The following is a 19,397-nucleotide window of genomic DNA, read 5'->3' as shown; positions in this document are numbered from 1 at the left end:
GGCTAAGGAAGTCATGATATTTCATCAAAACTACTATTAACCTCTAACATGTCTTATGTGTTACTGCTTCACCTAGGGACATTGCAGGCATCCTTTGTACTCTAGACACAACAGCCTGTGACCTCCCCCCCCCCCCCCCTTTCCCTACACACACACACTGTGGAGAGGAAAGGAAGACTAGGGTATCATCATAGGAGGATTACACTACATGGGACACTGGAAAGCAACAAGATATCCCAGGAACACTGGATAAAAGCTGAAAAATGCTTTGCTGGGCACAGAAATTGAATTATATTTTCAGTAAGATCATTTAGATCGGAAGAAAAGATCATATGTAGTAGATCCACAACTTTAACAAATCCATCTTGCATATTGAAGGGACCCTGAGCAGTGCAAAAAAAGCAAATGTGGACTTACCTGGGGCTTCCTCCAGCCCCCGTAGCCCGTGCGGTCCCCGGCATCCTCCTAGTCCTTTTCCTGGTCCTGGTGGTGGCTCCAGTAATCCGGCGACTTTGGCTGAAGTCACATGTGCGCCCCCACCCCAGTCTAAAGATTGAACTGTGCATACGCAGGATGCCTACAACAACCGGCGTGATGACATGACGGGTACGCGCCTTCAGCGAAGTCACCGGATTACCGGAGCCGCCAGCAGGACCAGGAAAGGGACAAGGAGGATGCTGGGGAACCTTGCAGGCTATGGGGGAGGGGGGCTGGAGGAAGCCCCAGGTAAGTCCCAATTTCCTTTTTTTTGCACTGCTCAGGGTCCCTTTAAACCAGCTTCTTTGGTATCTATGAAAAAATCCACCACCGGATTAAACAAATCTCAGGTTTTATGCTTACCTGGGGCTTCCTTGACACTTCGTGAAAAAAAAACAATAAAAATCAATTTCCGCTAACTTGTGACAAAAAATAAAATCTTCTATGAACTCACCATACTCCTAACAGAATACCTTGGGGTGTCTTCTTTCTAAAATGGGGTTACTTGTGGGATTCCCATACTGCCCTGGCATTTTAGGGGCCCTAAACCGTGAGGAGTAGTCTAGAAACCAAATGCCTCAAAATGACCTGTGAATATAGGACGTTAGGCCCCTTAGCGCACCTAGGCTGCAAAAAAGTGTCACACATGTGGTATTGCCGTACTCAGGAGAAGTAGTATAATGTGTTTTGGGGTGTATTTTTACACATACCCATGCTGGGTGGGAGAAACATCTCTGAATCACGGCACTTTGTGGGCGCTAAAGTGCACCAACGGCACTCTGTTTTTTTTTTTTTTACAACCCTCCCTCCCTCCTCCCGCCAGCCAATCAGTGCAATCGGCTCGGCTGTCATAGGCCTGATAGCGGATCGCTTTGGTGTCTCCTGGGGGACAGCCGTGTCACATGGCTGTCCCCAGTATAGCTGCGCTAGTAGATCGCAGCTCTGTACAGACTAAATAGACGGTGGTTTCGCCGTCTAACAGTCTCCTAGCGGCGATCGCCGCTGGGAGACTGATGGCTGAGCGGAGCTCTGTCATCCAAGTGGAGATGCGCGCGCCGATCTCCTGCAAATCCCCGCCCCAGTACGTTACGCCGATCAGTGTTAGGCGGTCCTGGGGCTGCCACCGCGATCACGCCTATTGGCGTGACGCGGTCGGCTAGAGGTTAAAGGATGGGAGTAAAATTTCACCTAAATAAATTTTTATTATAGAGATAGAGGCCTTAAAGTAAACCAGAGACCTGGTAAAGTAAATATTTGAAATTTACCCGGGGGAGGTCTGGGGGAGGTCCACACATGCGCATTAGACCCAGACTGGACCCAACTGAGCCAGTTACTGGGGCTGATAGCGGCTGAATGGCAGACGGCGTGGGACGTGTTTATGGGGCGGGAGGAAGCCCCGGGTAAGTAACAAATCTTTATTTTACCAGGTCTCTGGTACATTTTAATCAATGGATTTGCTCACATTTAAAGCGGTATAAAACCCTGACATAATATTTAATAAAAACATCTTTTCCTACTTTGTATATGCCATACGGTTATCATATTTGCATTTGTGCATAAGTATTATTATTCATTTAGAAATTACAAGTTCCCAAAAGTACAGTTTTTTGCTTTGAGAGCTGACTTTGATATATATATTATATATTCATAACTGGTTTTATTCATTATGTATTGAAGGCAGAAATGCTTTGAGTCTCTGTCTGTGTCCAGGAGCTTCTGCACAGTCAGAGAATGTGTCACATTCCTCACTTGATGCAATTAAGTAAACACAAGACAACATTATCTACACTTAGGTTGCATCCAGATTTCTCTGCACTGAACTGTGAAGTCCTGTGTGTAACCCTTTGAATGCTGTTCTAGTAAAAAAAAAAATGCTGGTTGTATATAATTTGCTGTAAATAATTTTTTTGAACAAAGAAGAAATGCTGGGTTTCATTCCGCTTTATTTGGGTTTATTGTACGTGGGGAAAAAATGCCATGCAAGCGTCTTCCAGACACCATGTGCATTTTTACTATTTCAGCTGACCAAAAATGTGGATGTTCTTGGTAGTAAAAACATGCATGGTGTGGGGATAAGGTATTGCGGCAAAACGTTCCTGTTTCTGCATACCTCAAGCATGCGCCCAACCTAAAGATGCTCACCAAACAAATGGTCAAACTAAATTTCCACTATATAAATATTTAACTGAAAACGTACAGTATTTGCTAGCAGTCTTCTATGGGCTTATCTCCACTGAGTGCGATTGCAATCAGATCGCGAAGAGTCGCTACGTAGACTTTGAACTAATGGAAACTGCATGGGAATGTTTCCATTTGCGTGCTGCGTTAGCGATTTTTCATGATTGCACTTGTTGTGCCTGCTGCATTTTTTGTGTGATTGCCCGAAAAATATGGCTTGCAGGAAATTCACATAAGAATCGTGCTGCTATGCGATTCTTCAGCTGTAAGGCAAATCAAAATGTTTTCCCGCCCGTTTTTTCTTCTCCCATCATAAATCGCAATTGCATCGCAATCCCGCCCGTACACCTGTTGCATGGTGCAATCACTGCAGTGGAAAATGAGAGATCACATTTCTTAGTGGAAAACAGCCCTTAGGCCTGGTGCACACCAAAAACCGCTAGCAGATCCGCAAAATGCTAGCAGATCCGCAAAATGCTAGCAGATTTTGAAACGCTTTTTCTTCTTTTTCTGCTGCGTTTCAGCTAGCATTTTGCGGTTTTGTGTAGCGGTTTTGGTGTAGTAGATTTCATAAATTGTTACAGTAAAGCTGTTACTGAACAGCTTCTGTAACAAAAACGCCTGCAAAACCGCTCTGAACAGGCGTTTTTCAGAGCGGTTTGCGTTTTTCCTATACTTAACATTGAGGCAGAAACGCATCCGAAATCCAAAAAATGCCTCACCCCGGGAGGATTCGTTTCTGCAAAACGCCTCCCACTCTGGTGTGAACCACCCCACTGAGATACATTGACCAAGCGTATCCGCAGCCGCAAGCGGCTGCAGAAACGCTGAAAAAGCCGCTCGGTGTGCACCAGCCCTTAGGTCGGGTCTGAGGAAATTAAAAAAAAAGATCTACTTCCCCGGGGCTTCATCCAGCCCCTGGCAGCCGATATGTCCCTCGCCACAGCTCTGTTGTCCCGGGATCCCCTCCATTGGAGATGCCGACCTCGCCAGGTTGTTTATAAGGAAATAAATATGGCAGCCTCTATATCCCTTTCGCTTTAGGTTTCCTTTGAACCTGAACGTCGTCTCTGCTCTAAAAGATACGCAACAGCATAATAACCTTTAAAGAAAAACATTTCTTTGTTACAGCTGATACAAATCCTGCAATAAATCTGCAGTGTGTCTATTTCCTGCTTTCATGGAAACAGACACATTGTTCACATCCTGTGCTTTCAAATTAGTCTATCTGCCGTGGCAGGCAGCTGACACAGTTGAGAGATCAAATTACAACTTGTGATTAGTCACAGATGAGGGGGAATTAGACAGGCTACACTCTCTAAATACATACTGGGTCTATTTCTATATGCTTTCCTCCTGTCCTGTGTTCAGGAGTTCACTTTAAATGGGAACTGAAGTAAGAGGTATACGGAGGCTACCATATTTATTTCCTTTTAATCAATACCAGTTGCCTGGCAGTCCTGCTGATCCTCTGCCTCTAATACTATTAGCCATAGCCCCTGAATAAGCATGCAGCAGATCAGGTGTTTCAGACTTTAAGGCTGCTTTCACAGTGAGACGTTACAGGCGCACGTTAGTGCAGCCTGTAACGCTCCCCAACGCACAGCAATGTAACTGCGATGGGCTGTTCACAGTGTCCACGTTGCGTTACATTATAACGCTGCACGTCAATCTAAAGTGCAGCATGCTACGGCGTTAGAGCGGCTTTGCCGCGTTAGCCTGCTTGCACAGGCGCAGTGATTAGCCACATGGCTTATTAATATTCACTGTACTGTGCTGACGTCACTGGCAGGACCACGTGATGCGGAGTGTTCCGCTCACGTGGTCTCCACCAACGCATGCGTACTATAGTACGCATCACAGACGCATCAAAGAGCCGCTTAATGCAGTTCTTTGCTAACGTCCTCTGCCACCACCACCATGCGTTGCGTTAGGTGCACGTTGTGCGACCTTAACGTAGCACCTAACGCAACGTCTTAGTGTGAAAGCAGCCTTAATGCAACTTTTTATGTAAATATATGCAGTTTGAAAATGGACCAATCAATTTTAAATCCACATTTAAATTGATTGGTCATTTTTCAAGCTGCATATATTTGCATAAAAATCTCTTTGATCATCCCTATCCACTACACTGCAGACCTGCACACAACTGCTGTTGTAGAAAAGTTACATGTACATAAGTACCATCACTAAAGTCCTATTGCCATCCAATAATAATAATTCATACTCAACCATATTGCTCGGTTCAGTGTTATATAATAGATCTATAATCATTTTGAGCTGCTGGGGAGGTCTGTTTGGTGGCAGCCGGCCACAATACAATTTGGGTTGGAAAGCCTGCACCTCACCCGTCACGTGTAATCTGTACGGCCACCCCTAGAGGGCGCATGAGTGTTGTAACTGAGACAGACAAGTTTACTTGCCTGAAAGTGACGCGAAGATGTCTTAAAGAGCCCTTTGGCAGTAGATTTATCTACAAATCAGACCATGTGAGGGGGGTTTGGTGTACAAAAGCTGTGCAGGATGCTGAGTCCAGCACTGAGCAGCTCAGAGCTCAGCAGGCAGGTGTGAAGAAGGTCGGCTAGTCCGACTGAAGAAGACCTGGGCACCTGGAGGTATTGCATGCTCCCCAACAGATCAGGTAACTTATTCTAATGTGACTGCACAGCTAAATGCTTTCATCATCACTTTATCTCTGGGGGTTTTACTTTTTATTTGTCTTGCTAATGAGTAACCTTAGTTTATGCATGTTCTTACAACACTGCTATCCTAATCCTATTGGCACACACTGAGGACTTCATGCATTGTTATACAACTTTATGCAGGTCTAGCGTTTTATGCTGTTTCTGTTTTTTTCTATACCATTTGGTTTCTAAGATGATTAGAGAAAATTAATCGAAGACTACACTTTTGGTTGTCATAATGGAGCAGAAATGTCATTGGAGCATAGAGCAGTCTGAGGGACTTAATTTCCAAATTTCATATTCTTATTTATCTTCTGCACCCTTTTGTTAGTCTTTTGCTTTATTATTTCAGTATGTTTATATCACATTTATTCTCTTATAATGTTTTTGGCTCATTCCCTGTCGCTTCCTATTATTCTCATGCCTATTATTTTCCCATCTTTGCGTCTGTGGCGATTATATTCAGAATTTTAGCATCGCTCCAATTTTACATGATAGTGATCAGATGTAAAAGGGTTTATTAGAAGCACTTCAAAATTCCATGTCACTTTATTTTTATTTTTTTATTCTTGTGGTAAGTAGTAGCAGTAGTGACTCAGAAGTAGTAATTGGCACTCACACCTTGCAGTTGGGGGTTAGGAGTTTGGGTCTCAGCAGGGATACTACTTACACCGAATATTTTTACGCTTTCATGGGTTTACTCTACAAAACTTGCTGGCAGTTAACTGGCATCTGACCAGATTGGCTCTCTCTAATATGTGTGTGCAAGACAGAGAGAGTGTTGATGTGGAGTGTTTGTGAGTGTGTGTATACAAATGTGTATTTCTATATACATGCATATACCGTGTTTCCTTTGAAAATAAGACAGTGTATTATATAATAATTTTTGCTCCGAATGGTGCTAGGGCTTATTTTCAGGGGATGTCTTCTATTTCTATAAACACCATGAAGAATGAAGAGCAGTACAGTGGCGTAGTTATTAACACTCTCACCTTGCAGCGCTGGATTCCGGGTTTGAATCCCAGCCAGGGCAGCATCTCCAAGGAGTTTCTATATTATCCCTGTGTCTACATGGTTCCTCCGGGAACTCTGGTTTCCTCCCACATCCCAAAAACATACAGATAATTTAACTGGCTACCTCCTGAATTGGCCCTAGACTAGGATACATGATACATACATAGACATAGGACTATGGTAGGGATTAGATTGTGAGCTCCTATGAGGGACAGTTAGTGACAAGACAATAAACTGTGTACAGTGCTGAAATAGATTTTGGCGCTATATCAACAATAAAAATAATAATTAAGAGCAGGTACGATCTAATAATGCCTACTGTATAAGCTCCAACACTGACACACCATTGGATTGCATGGTAATGGTCAGGCACCTGCCCTGTTCCTGCACACACCTTGCTGTGTGCTAAGACCGGTGCCCAACCGGCACTGAACCGCTGTATCCCCACTTGTCCCCACTGGCTGCCTCTTCCTCCTCTGGATTGCACGATAGGTGGGAGCGTGGCCACCATGCAGTGAGGGAAAGCCACATGCACCAGTAGCATGAGTCCGGCAGAGTTCCTGCTCCACATCACAGCCACATGATGCTGCCACGCACAGTGCGGCCAGCAGCTACCCTACGTGAAGCCTCAACATCCTCATCTCCTTCTCCAGGCACCCTGTCATCTAGAAGCCCAGCAAAACACTGCCTACAGTTAATGGAGGAAGAAAATAAAGAGCAGGTACCATAGGCTCTAATGGTGCCTCCTGTATAAGCTCCTGCACAAGTTTTCATTCCTCCTCTTTAACTGCCAGTAGGGCTTATGTTCAAGGTAGGGCTTATTTTCGGGGAAACGGTATGTGTGCCTGTGCTCATAATTACTATCATTACAGGCAGAACTAGTACAAAAGCCGTGGTTAGCGGTTACAATTCGCAGTTCTGGGTCAGCTCCTTTGGACAGGAAGGGAAATGTAATCAGTACAGCCTAATATGATGGTATTTTCAGTTCATATTCTGAAAAGTGACTGTTTTAGAATAACAATTGAAATCTGATTGCTTGGAACGGGGCGATACGGACAGCTCTTATTTCTTTCAAACCTAGCTAAATATCCTACTTACAAACAGCTTCCATTCCTGAGAGATTGGAAGTTGAGTCTGTTTGTAAGTTGAGTGTCATGTTAAACATGGTTAATCGTGGATTAATAATTTACTTTCGGACAACTCTGCATTTGCACATGTAGTAAAAACTATGTTTTTTGGTTGTTTTCAACATGGTTTTTATTTGCTTACAACAGTTTATATAATACTGTAACTTCTAACAATAAAAATAAGTAACGTAATAAAAAAAAGCAGTAATGTATATTTTATACATGAAGACAACTTTGTAACTCATGTAGTCTGTAAGTAGAAGACTGTATAGTTATTATTACTATTGTTGCACATTTATATAGTTGTAATTATTTTTCCACTCAGCAGAGTACTTTGAGGAAATCACACTACTAAGTATCCCTCTGCAGAGATCATAATATGGTGCTTTGGGCAAGGGGGGGGGTGCCCTAATTACTTACCAGAATGTGTTTACATTGTGCGAGGACAGTGGTTCGACTGGAGGACACCGATGCAAACAGTGGTATATGATACAAACTCCATGCAGGCACTGGGACTGATCTCATTATTGCAAGGCAAGAATGCTAACCATATATCCCCTGTGCTGTAGTGCGTGCCTTCCCAGCTTCTGTAACCCTAAGTAGGGTCCTCTGGGTAGCAGTTGATGGTAATACACCGTTTGATCAGGAGGAGAGCATTGCTTCATCTGGAGAGTTCAGAGAAACCTTAGCTTGAGTTAAGGGTCAGAAATGCAGAGGACATAACCCTGCAGCTGCTAAAGGTCCATATCGCTTCTCTTGTGACTACTGTTTGGGATTACCTGCCTGCTCCATCCTGGTTATGATCATCAGGCTGAAATGAACAATAATTCCAATATTTGTATAGCGCTTTTCTCCTGTCGGACTCAACGCAAGACAAGCACTAGAGCGCACTCAGTGAGCAGCAGCAGTGTTAGCAGTGCTAGTCTTGCCCAAGAACTCCTTACTGAATAGGTGTTGGCTTACTGCCATGTATATTATGCCATCCGATACACATCAGGCATTGCGTCTCCAGAAGCATACATCTGTGCAAGTATTCACTGAGCAGATGTAATGTGCTGCGTCACAGAATGCCGGGCACAGCTCTGTGCCGGTCATATCACGAGTGCCCTGCAGGGCTTCACTTTCTTCAGCGTTGCTGTGTGAGTCAAATATATATATTTTTATTTTTTCAAACCATTTTATCATTTTATTGATTATGCATATAAAAATTACAAACAGCCGGCGGTGGCACAAAAGAGTGAGTCAAATACTTTTGTTCTTCAGTAAAGGTAAGCTAGAGATTAAATAAAAGTGTCTGTGACTTAGAATAGTCTAGACTCTAAAATCTCCTTCTTTATTTATTTATTTTTTTACACATAATGATATAAACATAGATTTGTTTAGTTGCTGTAGTTCCAATGTCAAAACACTTTCTCATTGTTTAGATACAATGAGGTGATGATAGACTCAGCTGGAGAAGGACATAGGGCTGTGAGGATAGACTGGGACAGAGAATGATACAGGGAGGTGATGATAGACTCAGACGGAGAAGGACATAGGGATGTGAGGATAGACTGGGACAGAGAAGGACAGAGGGAGGTGAGGATAGACTGGGACAGAGAATGATAGAGGGAGGTGAGGATAGACTGGGACAGAGAATGATAGAGGGAGGCGAGGATAGACTGGGACAGAGAATGATATAGGGAGGTGGGGATAGACGGACAGAGAATGATAGAGGGAGGTGAGGATAGACTGGGACAGAGAATGATAGAGGGAGGTGATAACAGGCTGGGACAGAAAAGGATAGAGGGCGGTGATAACAGGCTGGATTCAAGTACAAGTAGCAAAGTGAACACCACTCAACTCCACCACTTCCACTGCATTGCTCGACCTGGTTAGCAGAACCAGAGGATACAGTACAAGAGAGGAGGTCCGCACTTGTCAGTTGGAAGTAATCTTTTATTATGGACATATCCAAAGAACAACCATGGCAAGCATCATACAGCAGTATGATGCTTGCCATGGTTGTTCTTTGGATATGTCCATAATAAAAGATTTCTTCTAACTGACAAGTGCGGACCTCCTCTCTTGTACGATAACAGGCTGGGACAGAGAAGGATAGAGGGAGGTGATAACAGGCTGGAACAGAGAAGGATAGAGGGAGGTGATAACAGGCTGGGACAGAGAATGATATAGGGAGATGAGGATAGACTGGGACAGAGAAGGATATAGGGATGTGAGGATAGACTGGGACAGAGAAGGATAGAGGGAGGTGAGGATAGACTGGGACAGAGAATGATAGAGAGAGGTGAGGATAGACTGGGACAGAAAATGATAGAGGGAGATGATAACAGGCTGGGACAGAGAATGATATAGGGAGATGAGGATAGACTGGGACAGAGAAGGATACAGGGAGGTGAGGATAGACCGGGACAGAGAATGATAGAGAGAGACGAGGATAGACTGGGGCAGAGAAGGATAGAGGGAGGTGAGGATAGGCTGGGACAGAGAAGGATATAGGGAGGTGATGATAGGCTGGGACAGAGAATGATATAGGGAGGTGATGATAGACTGGGACAGAGAAGGATATAGGGAGGTGAGGATAGGCTGGGACAGAGAAGGATATTGGGAGGTGATGATAGGCTGGGACAGAGAATGATATAGGGAGATGAGGCTAGACTGGGACAGAGAAGGATACAGGAAGGCGATGATAGACTTGGACAGAGAATGATATAGGGAGGTGAGGAAGGATAGACCGGGACAGAGAAGGATATACAGGGAGTTCAAAATTATTAGGCAAGTGGTATTTTTTAGGAATAATTTTATTATTGAAAAACAACCATGTTCTCAATGAACCCAAAAAACTCATTAATATCAAAGCTGAATATTTTTGAAAGTAGTTTTTAGTTTGTTTTTAGTTTTAGCTATTTTAGGGGGATATCTGTGTGTGCAGGTGACTATTACTGTGCTTAATTATTAGGCAACTTAACAAAAAATATATACCCATTTCAATTATTTATTTTTACCAGTGAAACCAATATAACATCTCAACATTCACAAATATACATTTCTGACATTCAAAAACAAAACAAAAACAAATCAGTGACCAATATAGCCACCTTTCTTTGCAAGGACACTCAAAAGCCTGCCATCCATGGATTCTGTCAGTGTTTTGATCTGTTCACCATCAACATTGCGTGCAGCAGCAACCACAGCCTCCCAGACACTGTTCAGAGAGGTGTACTGTTTCCCCTCCTTGTAAATCTCACATTTTATGATGGACCACAGGTTCTCAATGGGGTTCAGATCAGGTGAACAAGGAGGCCATGTCATTAGTTTTTCTTCTTTTATACCCTTTCTTGCCAGCCACGCTGTGGAGTACTTGGACGCGTGTGATGGAGCATTGTCCTGCATGAAAATCATGTTTTTCTTGAAGGATGCAGAGTGCAGACTTCTTCCTGTACCACTGCTTGAAGAAGGTGTCTTCCAGAAACTGGCAGTAGGACTGGGAGTTGAGCTTGACTCCATCCTCAACCTGAAAAGGCCCCACAAGCTCATCTTTGATGATACCAGCCCAAACAAGTACTCCACCTCCACCTTGCTGGCGTCTGAGTTGGACTGGAGCTTTCTGCCCTTTACCAATCCAGCCACGGGCCCATCCATCTGGCCCATCAAGACTCTCGTTTCATCAGTCCATAAAACCTTAGAAAAATCAGTCCTGAGATATTTCTTGGCCCAGTCTTGACGTTTCAGCTTGTGTGTCTTGTTCAGTGGTGGTCATCTTTCAGCCTTTCTTACCTTGGCCATGTCTCTGAGTATTGCACACCTTGTGCTTTTGGACACTCCAGTGATGTTGCAGCTCTGAAATATGGCCAAACTGGTGGCAAGTGGCATCTTGGCAGCTGCACGCTTGACTTTTCTCAGTTCATGTGCAGTTATTTTGCGTCTTGGTTTTTCCACACGCTTCTTGCGACCCTGTTGACTATTTTGAATAAAACGCTTGATTTGTTCAATGATCACGCTTCAGAAGCTTTGCAATTTTAAGAGTGCTGCATCCCTTTGCAAGATATCTCACTATTTTTGACTTTTCTGACTTTTCTGAGCCTGTCAAGTCCTTCTTTTGACCCATTTTGCCAAAGGAAAGGAAGTTGCCTAATAATTATGCACACCTGATATAAGGTGTTGATGTCATTAGACCACACCCCTTCTCATTACAGAGATGCACATCACCTAATATGCTTAATTGGTAGTAGGCTTTCGAGCTTATACAGCTTGGAGTAAGACAACATGCATAAAGAGGATGATGTGGTCAAAATACTCATTTGCCTAATAATTCTGCATTCCCTGTATGGAGGTGAGGATAGACTGGGACAGAGAATGATATAGGGAGGTGAGGATAGACCGGGACAGAGAATGATATAGGGAGGAGAGGATAGAGTGAGTGAGTGAGTCAAATACTTTTGTTCTTCAGTAAAGGTAAGCTAGAGCTTAAATAAAAGTGTCTGTGACTTAGAATAGTCTACTCTAGACTCTAAAATCTCCCTCTTTATTTATTTTATTTTTTTACACATAATGATATAAACATAGATTTGTTTAGTTGCTGTAGTTCCAATGTCAAAACACTTTCTCATTGTGAGGTGATGATATACTCAGATGGAGAAGGACATAGGGGTGTGAGGATAGACTGGGACAGAGAAGGATAGAGGCAGGTGATAACAGGCTGGAACAGAGAAGGATAGAGGGAGGTGATAACAGGCTGGAACAGAGAAGGATAGAGGGAGGTGATAACAGGCTGGGACAGAGAATGATATAGGGAGGTGAGGATAGACTGGGACAGAGAAGGATAGAGGGAGGTGAGGATAGACTGGGACAGAGAAGGATAGAGGGAGGTGAGGATAGACTGGGACAGAGAAGGATAGAGGGAGGTGAGGATAGACTGGGACAGAGAAGGATAGAGAGAGGTGAGGATAGACTGGGACAGAAAATGATAGAGGGAGATGATAACAGGCTGGGACAGAGAAGGATATAGGGAGGTGAGGATAGACTGGGACAGAGAAGGATACAGGGAGGTGAGGATAGACTGGGACAGAGAAGGATATAGGGAGGTGAGGATAGACTGGGACAGAGAAGGATAGAGGGAGGTGAGGATAGACTGGGACAGAGAAGGATAGAGAGAGGTGAGGATAGACTGGGACAGAAAATGATAGAGGGAGGTGATAACAGGCTGGGACAGAGAAGGATATAGGGAGGTGAGGATAGACTGGGACAGAGAAGGATACAGGGAGGTGAGGATAGACTGGGACAGAGAAGGATATAGGGAGGTGAGGATAGACTGGGACAGAGAAGGATAGAGGGAGGTGAGGATAGACTGGGACAGAGAAGGATAGAGAGAGGTGAGGATAGACTGGGACAGAAAATGATAGAGGGAGATGATAACAGGCTGGGACAGAGAAGGATATAGGGAGGTGAGGATAGACTGGGACAGAGAAGGATAGAGGGAGGTGAGGATAGACTGGGACAGAGAAGGATATAGGGAGGTGAGGATAGACTGGGACAGAGAATGATAGAGGGAGGTGATAACAGACTGGGACAGAGAAGGATATAGGGATCCTATTGTACTGCAAAACCTTCCGTTTCCGTTCCGCTGAGCGAAACGGTCCAGAAAATTGGGTCCTGCTGCATTTTTTTTTGTCCATTCAGCGTAACGGACCACGGAACCGTACGGCTGGTTCAGTTGGCAAATGCTAATGTGAACCAAGCCTAAGTTGTAAACCCCTTAACTGATAACCGGGCAGAAAAGATATTTTTTTCCTTATTCATCGTTACATGGAAGTTAAGGGGTTAAAATATGTGTATGGAACAAAAATGGAACAATATAAATAATTTTCAATGAGAAAACTTGTGCCTTATGCTGTAATGGCAAAAAATACTGTATGGCTGAATATACAACAGGGGGTATGAGCAAAGTCCTAGAAACATCACTGGAAAGGAAGACAAAGGCCAAATTCTAAATCACGAACTCATACTGCTGATCCAAAAGAAATCATCAGCAAACCTTAATGAGCCAGCTGACAGTTTTTTCATGCAATAACTGGAAAATATTCTTTTTTAATGTTTGGCACTTTTTTCTTTTATTTTTTTGAGAAAAACAACCTCAAATACAACTTTGTATCTGTATGAAGCAAACATAACCCACAGTATTTTGGAGTGATGTATTCTGTGTACAGAGCCTGCAGCTCTGTAGCACTTCCGACCATCCAGCAGACGTCACCAGGAAGTAGGGGACTTTTTAAGGCCTTCTGGGAAGCACAAGGCCTTCTGGGTAGCGGTTCAGACAAGCAAAACGCTAACTAAATCGCTCTGTGTAGGTTTTGACCAGCGATTAGGCCAGCTTTTATATACTTTACATTGCAGAAACGCTAACGCTAACCGCTAATGCTAAACGCTAAAAATGCAGCCTGTCCTGCGTTATGCGTTTTGGTAAACGCAATTGCTCCAGTGGAATTCGGCCCATCTATTAACATTAGCTGAGCGTTTAGGGAAATCGCTAGCGGTTTGAATCGCTCAAATCCCAAAATGGACTAGTCTACTAACCCAATCCTTCAATACTGTATGTGGTGTAATTCAGTCAAGTTCACTTGCATTTCTCATTGTAAAGCGAGTGAGCTTTAACCTCCCTGGCGGTACACAGTTTCCGATGCTTCATTTGCTGGAGGAGTTTTTCAAATAAAATTAGGATAAAATGCTTAAGCTAGCGCTCTGCTAGCTAACTGTGGCCCTAAGTCCCCGGGCACCACTGTGATCCCCCCTATCGCCGCCGCCAATATTTACCCGTCCGAGATCCCGCAAGAGCCACAGCTTCAGTCATTGATCATGCGCAGTCCCGATCCTCCAGATAGCGAAGCCTGGAGCTGATTGGGAGGCTGCACCATCGCGGGATCCCTGGGGGGTACCTATAACGCGTCGATCGGGGGGGATCGATTCGGGGGAGAGTGGAGGGACTTGAGGGGCATGCTTAGCTAGCAAAGTGCTAACTTAAGCTTATAAAAAAATTTTATTTTAAAAAAACCTCTGGGGGCCATGCGATCCTCTCTGGTGGTTAGCCCGAGCGTTGGTGGGGCTTACCGCCAGGGAGGTTGAAGTGTATCTGTATATAGGGAAAAAAGTGTCTAAGGCAGATACCTTAGAAGAGGAAAGCCTCTGGATAGTTCAGGGGCTTCTTCTGTCCTCCTCGCCCCCACCAATCCTGAAACTCTTTGACTAGAACTTGTCAAAGAGGTTCAATCGGCCACACTCCCATTCGTGTACAAAGCTGTTCCGGACAGCAGTGTTGGTCTGGAGGATGTGACTTTTATCCCCCTTAAAGTGATAGGTTTTCTTTAAGTTTAAAGAGACACTGAAGCAAAAAAAATTATGATATAATGAATCAGATCTGACAAGATTAGCTGCATCAGCAGGGCTGTCCGGCAACTGGTATTGTTTAAAAGGAAACAAAAATGGCAGCCTCCATATCACTTTAACTTCATATTCACTTTAAGGTAACTCAAATATCGTTGTATTGGCAGAGGCGTAGCTAGGGCTTTCATCGCCACCTGGGACAAAGACTATTAATGCGCCCCCTAAGGAGGGACCTGCGTGCCGCACGAAAAAGGGGCATGGCCACACAACAGAATGTGCGTGGGGCTAAATATACATGACCTTAGCAGTGGAGTAAAAGAGAAGTTTGAGCTCTGCCATAGTGTTTTCCCCCAAAATACATGTAATCTGAAATCTGTAATGTAATCTGAAAGCATTTCACCAAAAATACACGTAATTTGGCAGAGGTACCTCCAAACTACAGATAATATGGCAATGGTTCCCCCAAAATAGACATATGGCAGCAGTGGTTACCCCAACATACATATTATCTGCCAGCTGTTCCCCAAAATACAGGTAATCTGGCAGCGGCGGTTCCTCAAAAATACAGGTAATCTGGCAGCAGTTCCCCCAAAATAGGTGCCCCCAGTATAGGTAACCAGGTCTATAGGTGTCCCTAATGGAAGTAACCAGGCCTATAGGTGTCCCCAGAATAGGTAGCCAGGTGTATATGTGTTCCCAGTATATGTAGCCAGGGGTATATGTGTCCCCAGTATATGTAGCCAGGTGTATATGTCCCCAGTATATGTCGCCAGGGGTATAGGTGTCCCCAGAATAAGTAGGCAAGTCTATAGTAGTCCCCAGAACAGGTAGCCAGGTGTGTAAATGTCCCCAGTATAGGTAGCCAGAGGTATAGATGTCCCCAGTATATGTAGCCAGGGGTATAAATGTCCCAGAATAGGTAGCCAGGGGTATAGATGTGCCCAGTATATGTAGGCAGGGGTATATGTCCCCAGTATATGTAGCCAGGGATATATGTCCCCAGTATATGTAGCCAGGGGTATAGGTTTTAACAGTATATGTAGCCAGGGGTATACGTGCCCAGTATATGTAGCCAGGGGTATAGGTGTCCCCAGTAAATGCAGCAAGGGGTATAGGTGTCCCCAGTATATGTAGCCAGGGGTATAGATGTCCCCAGTATATGTAGCCAGGGGTATAGATGTCCCCAGTATATGTAGCAAAGGGTATATGTCCCCAGTATATGCAGCCAGGGGTATAGGTATTAACAGTATATGTAGCCAGGGATATAGGTGTCCCCAGTAAATGTAGCAAGGGGTATAGGTGTCCCCAGTATATGTAGCCAGGGGTATATGTCCCCAGTATAGCTGTCCCCAGTATATGTAGCCAGGGGTATAGGTGTCCCCAGTATATGTAGCCAGGGGTATATGTGCCCAGTATACGTAGCCAGGGGTATAGGTATCCCAAGTATATGTAGCCAGGGGTATAGGTGTCCTCAGTATATGTAGCCAGGGGTATATGTCCCCAGTATATGTAGCCAGGGGTATATGTCCCCAGTATATGTAGCCAGGGGTATATGTCCCCAGTATATGTAGGCAGTATAGCTGTTCCCAGTATATGTAGGCAGGGGTATAGTAGTCCCCAGAATAGGTAGACAGGTGTCCCCCCAGCAGGAGCGGCAAGCACAGAGAAGGGGAAGCTGTATGCACAGCAGTGGGGAAGGGGGGACGTCTCCCCCCCCTTCCTTCACCTTAGGGCTCCCCCTCCCTCGCTCCCCCCTCCAAATATGAGCGGTGGCGGTCAGGCAGCAGAACACTTACCCTATTCCCGGCACATAGAAAGATCTGTGCTCCGCTACTCTGGTCTAGTCTAGACCAGAGTAGCGGCGCACAGATCTTTCTTTGCGCCGGGAATAGGGTAAGTGTTCTTCCGCCCGCACGCATGCCGCTCATATCTGGAGGCGGGAGCGAGGGAGGGGGAGCCCTAAGGTGAGGGAAGGGGGGGATGTGTCCTCCCTTACCCACCGCTGTACCTATCTCTCCCCCTTCTCTGCGCTCCCCGCTGGGAAATAAAAATAAAATAAGATGAAGAAAAAAAAAACTGACGGTCATGGCTGGAGGATCAGGGTCTGTAATGTTTATCAAAATTAAAGATGTTAAAGTTGAAAATACCAATAAAATTGGAAAGCTTTTAAAGATTGTAAAAAAAATCCTGTCAAAGCTACAATGAAAAATATTCCTTTGCTTCTGGGATTCCTGCCTAGCCAGTTATGTGACTGGCTGTGCGTCTTCTATCTGCTAAAATAGAGGAGTCAGGTTTTTGGTTGGTTGATCTACTAGAGATCATACTGCTAACAGACAGATTTTTATGATGGGGGGGGGGGGGGGAGGAGGGATTGCCTTCATACTACAGCTATTAATTCCCTTAGATGTTAGCCAGAACTAACTCACTTGCCTGAGCGTTTAAAAGAGAGAATGTCAAGCCTTACATAAATGGGTTGCCTGACTCACCCACTGTAAGCTATTATCAAGTGTTTATGTTTGCAGTATATCAAGTGTATACATTGCATATGTTTGTAGAGAAACTTGAAGGTTCGGGTCCAACATCAAAGCTTTTCTGTTACCTGTAGTGTGATTCTGAACAGTGTGAACACCACAGTTAGACACAGAGAGCGATCAGTCACATCATTACAACTACTGGCAAGTGACATGAGTAACATTAATTACAATAGCCAGGGCAGGTGCTTCCATAGGCTCAAACTGGGCAATTGCCCAGGGCTCCAAGCTGCTTAGGGGAACCACAAGTCAAGGACTATTTTGGTCAAAGTTTACTGTCAGTACAGTATGAAAATTTAAGGGGCCACACGTTCATTTTTGCCCAGCAGGGCTGGATTTCTGGAATGGCCGTGAAGGCTCAGGCCTTGTGCGGTTGAAGCCCAAGGGAGGACCTGGACATGAAATAGGGGTTGCTACATATGAAAGAATAGGCTGCGTATGGGGAGGAACACATGAAATGGGAAGCTGATGTCCAAGAGAGCTGTGCATGAAATAAAGGGTATGCTGTACATGGATGATACACATGGACGAGGGGGCTGCACATGGAATGGGAGGGGCACTGCTGCACTTGGAAGGGGAGCCCCAATAAACTTGGCCTAGGGGCGAAAAAAAAAAGTATAAATCCGATCTTATTACCCAAAACTCTATTTTACCTAAAAGCATCCCTGACAATAGTACCTGTCAATGGTATGCTAGGCAAAATGTGAACAGTCAGTTTGTTACACAGGTAAAAGGGGCACATTCACAGCTTGCTGCATATTAGACTGTAGCCACAGACCAGTCAGAGTCATGCTGTCTCCTGTCCACGCTCAAAAGCAAAATGACAAAACACAGACACCTCAGTAGAGGGAAGCTTCTGGGTAGTCCAGAGGCTTCCTGTGAGGATCCGCTCGGCTGGCTGCGCTGGCAGACAGCTGTTTGACCATTCCTCTAGTCTGTGGGCTGCGGGTCTCTGGAAGAGAGACCTGTCTTTCCATTGCAAGTTTCTGGTCTGTTCTGCTGCTGAGGAATTTGCATACATTCGGTATGCAAATCCCCTACCTGCCTCCTTTGATGACTGGCAGTATAAAGAGCTATGTTTCCCAGAGTCCTTTGCTGGTCATTCCTTCAGGGTTTGTAGTAAACACTCCTAGAGTGTCAGCCATGCTACTTCTTGTTAAAGTTAGCTTAGAGTAATTCATGGGACTGCACTAGGTAGTTTCCCTAGTGCAGTTAGGATTGCATATCTGTTTGTTTGTTTGTTTGTTGCGATTGTCCTGTCCCAGCGGCGGTCGACAGGAAATCGTTCTGTGTGTCTGGGTGCTAACCGGAACAGCGGTTGTTACTGGTAGCCCCTTCTGATCTGTCTGCGCTAGTGCTGTGGATCCTTCTGTTCTGTCTTCCTGGATCGCACTAGCCTCTAGCGCTAGCGCTGTGGATCCTTTTGATTTGTTTTCTTGTTCCTGAGTTTAGATCGCACTAGCCACTAGCGTTAACGGCTGTGGATCTTTCTGATCTGTGTTCCTGCTTGGATCACACTTGCTATGGCGGAAGAGCGGTGGATCCTTTCTGCCTAGTTCCTGTTCCTCGTCTGTCTGTTTTGTCTGATACGGGCGCTTGCTGTAGGCTCGGTGAGGTAACCGTTAAGCAAGCGTTCACGTTCTTTGTTTCGTGTTTGTCTGTCGGTGGTTAGTTAGGCGTGCTTGTCTCTGTTGTGCTTATCACGCGGAGACCGCACGATAAACGCGTTCGCTGTTGCGAATGAGTGCGGTGTTCGCGTTTAGTTAGCGTTTGTTTTCTTTATCTTTCTCATTGTATTATTTGCTGTGCCTTTGCTCCTCTTGTGTTCTGTTCTAGTCTGTCTTGTGTCACTTCTGGTGATCGCCTTTCTCGCGATCGCGTTCCTACTTTTGTTTCTGCTGATGTGTGTTCACCGTCGCAGGGTCGCGACTAGATTGGTGAACACACATTCGTCCAGTCCCTGTGCTCTTTCTCTTTATGGGCTGTTCAGCCTCGCATTGTCTTGATCT

At 44.8% G+C, this 19,397-nt stretch overlaps 1 protein-coding gene across 1 annotated transcript in view; it reads left to right on the top strand.

Annotated features, from left to right (window-relative positions):
• Nucleotides 1-5,190: 5,190 nt before the first annotated feature.
• SLC6A4 (solute carrier family 6 member 4) overlaps nucleotides 5,191-19,397 on the top strand; it is a 162,283-nt gene continuing 148,076 nt past the window's right edge. Inside the window, exon 1 of the mRNA XM_068270328.1 lies at nucleotides 5,191-5,296. The gene's annotated coding sequence lies outside the window, so the exon portion shown is untranslated. The remainder of the gene's footprint in view (nucleotides 5,297-19,397) is intronic.

Source organism: Hyperolius riggenbachi, chromosome 2, assembly GCF_040937935.1.
Source record: "Hyperolius riggenbachi isolate aHypRig1 chromosome 2, aHypRig1.pri, whole genome shotgun sequence".
NCBI classification, from domain to species: Eukaryota; Metazoa; Chordata; class Amphibia; order Anura; family Hyperoliidae; genus Hyperolius; species Hyperolius riggenbachi.
Note: the sequence above shows the minus strand (reverse complement) of the source record. Positions and strands in the feature narration are given on the sequence as shown.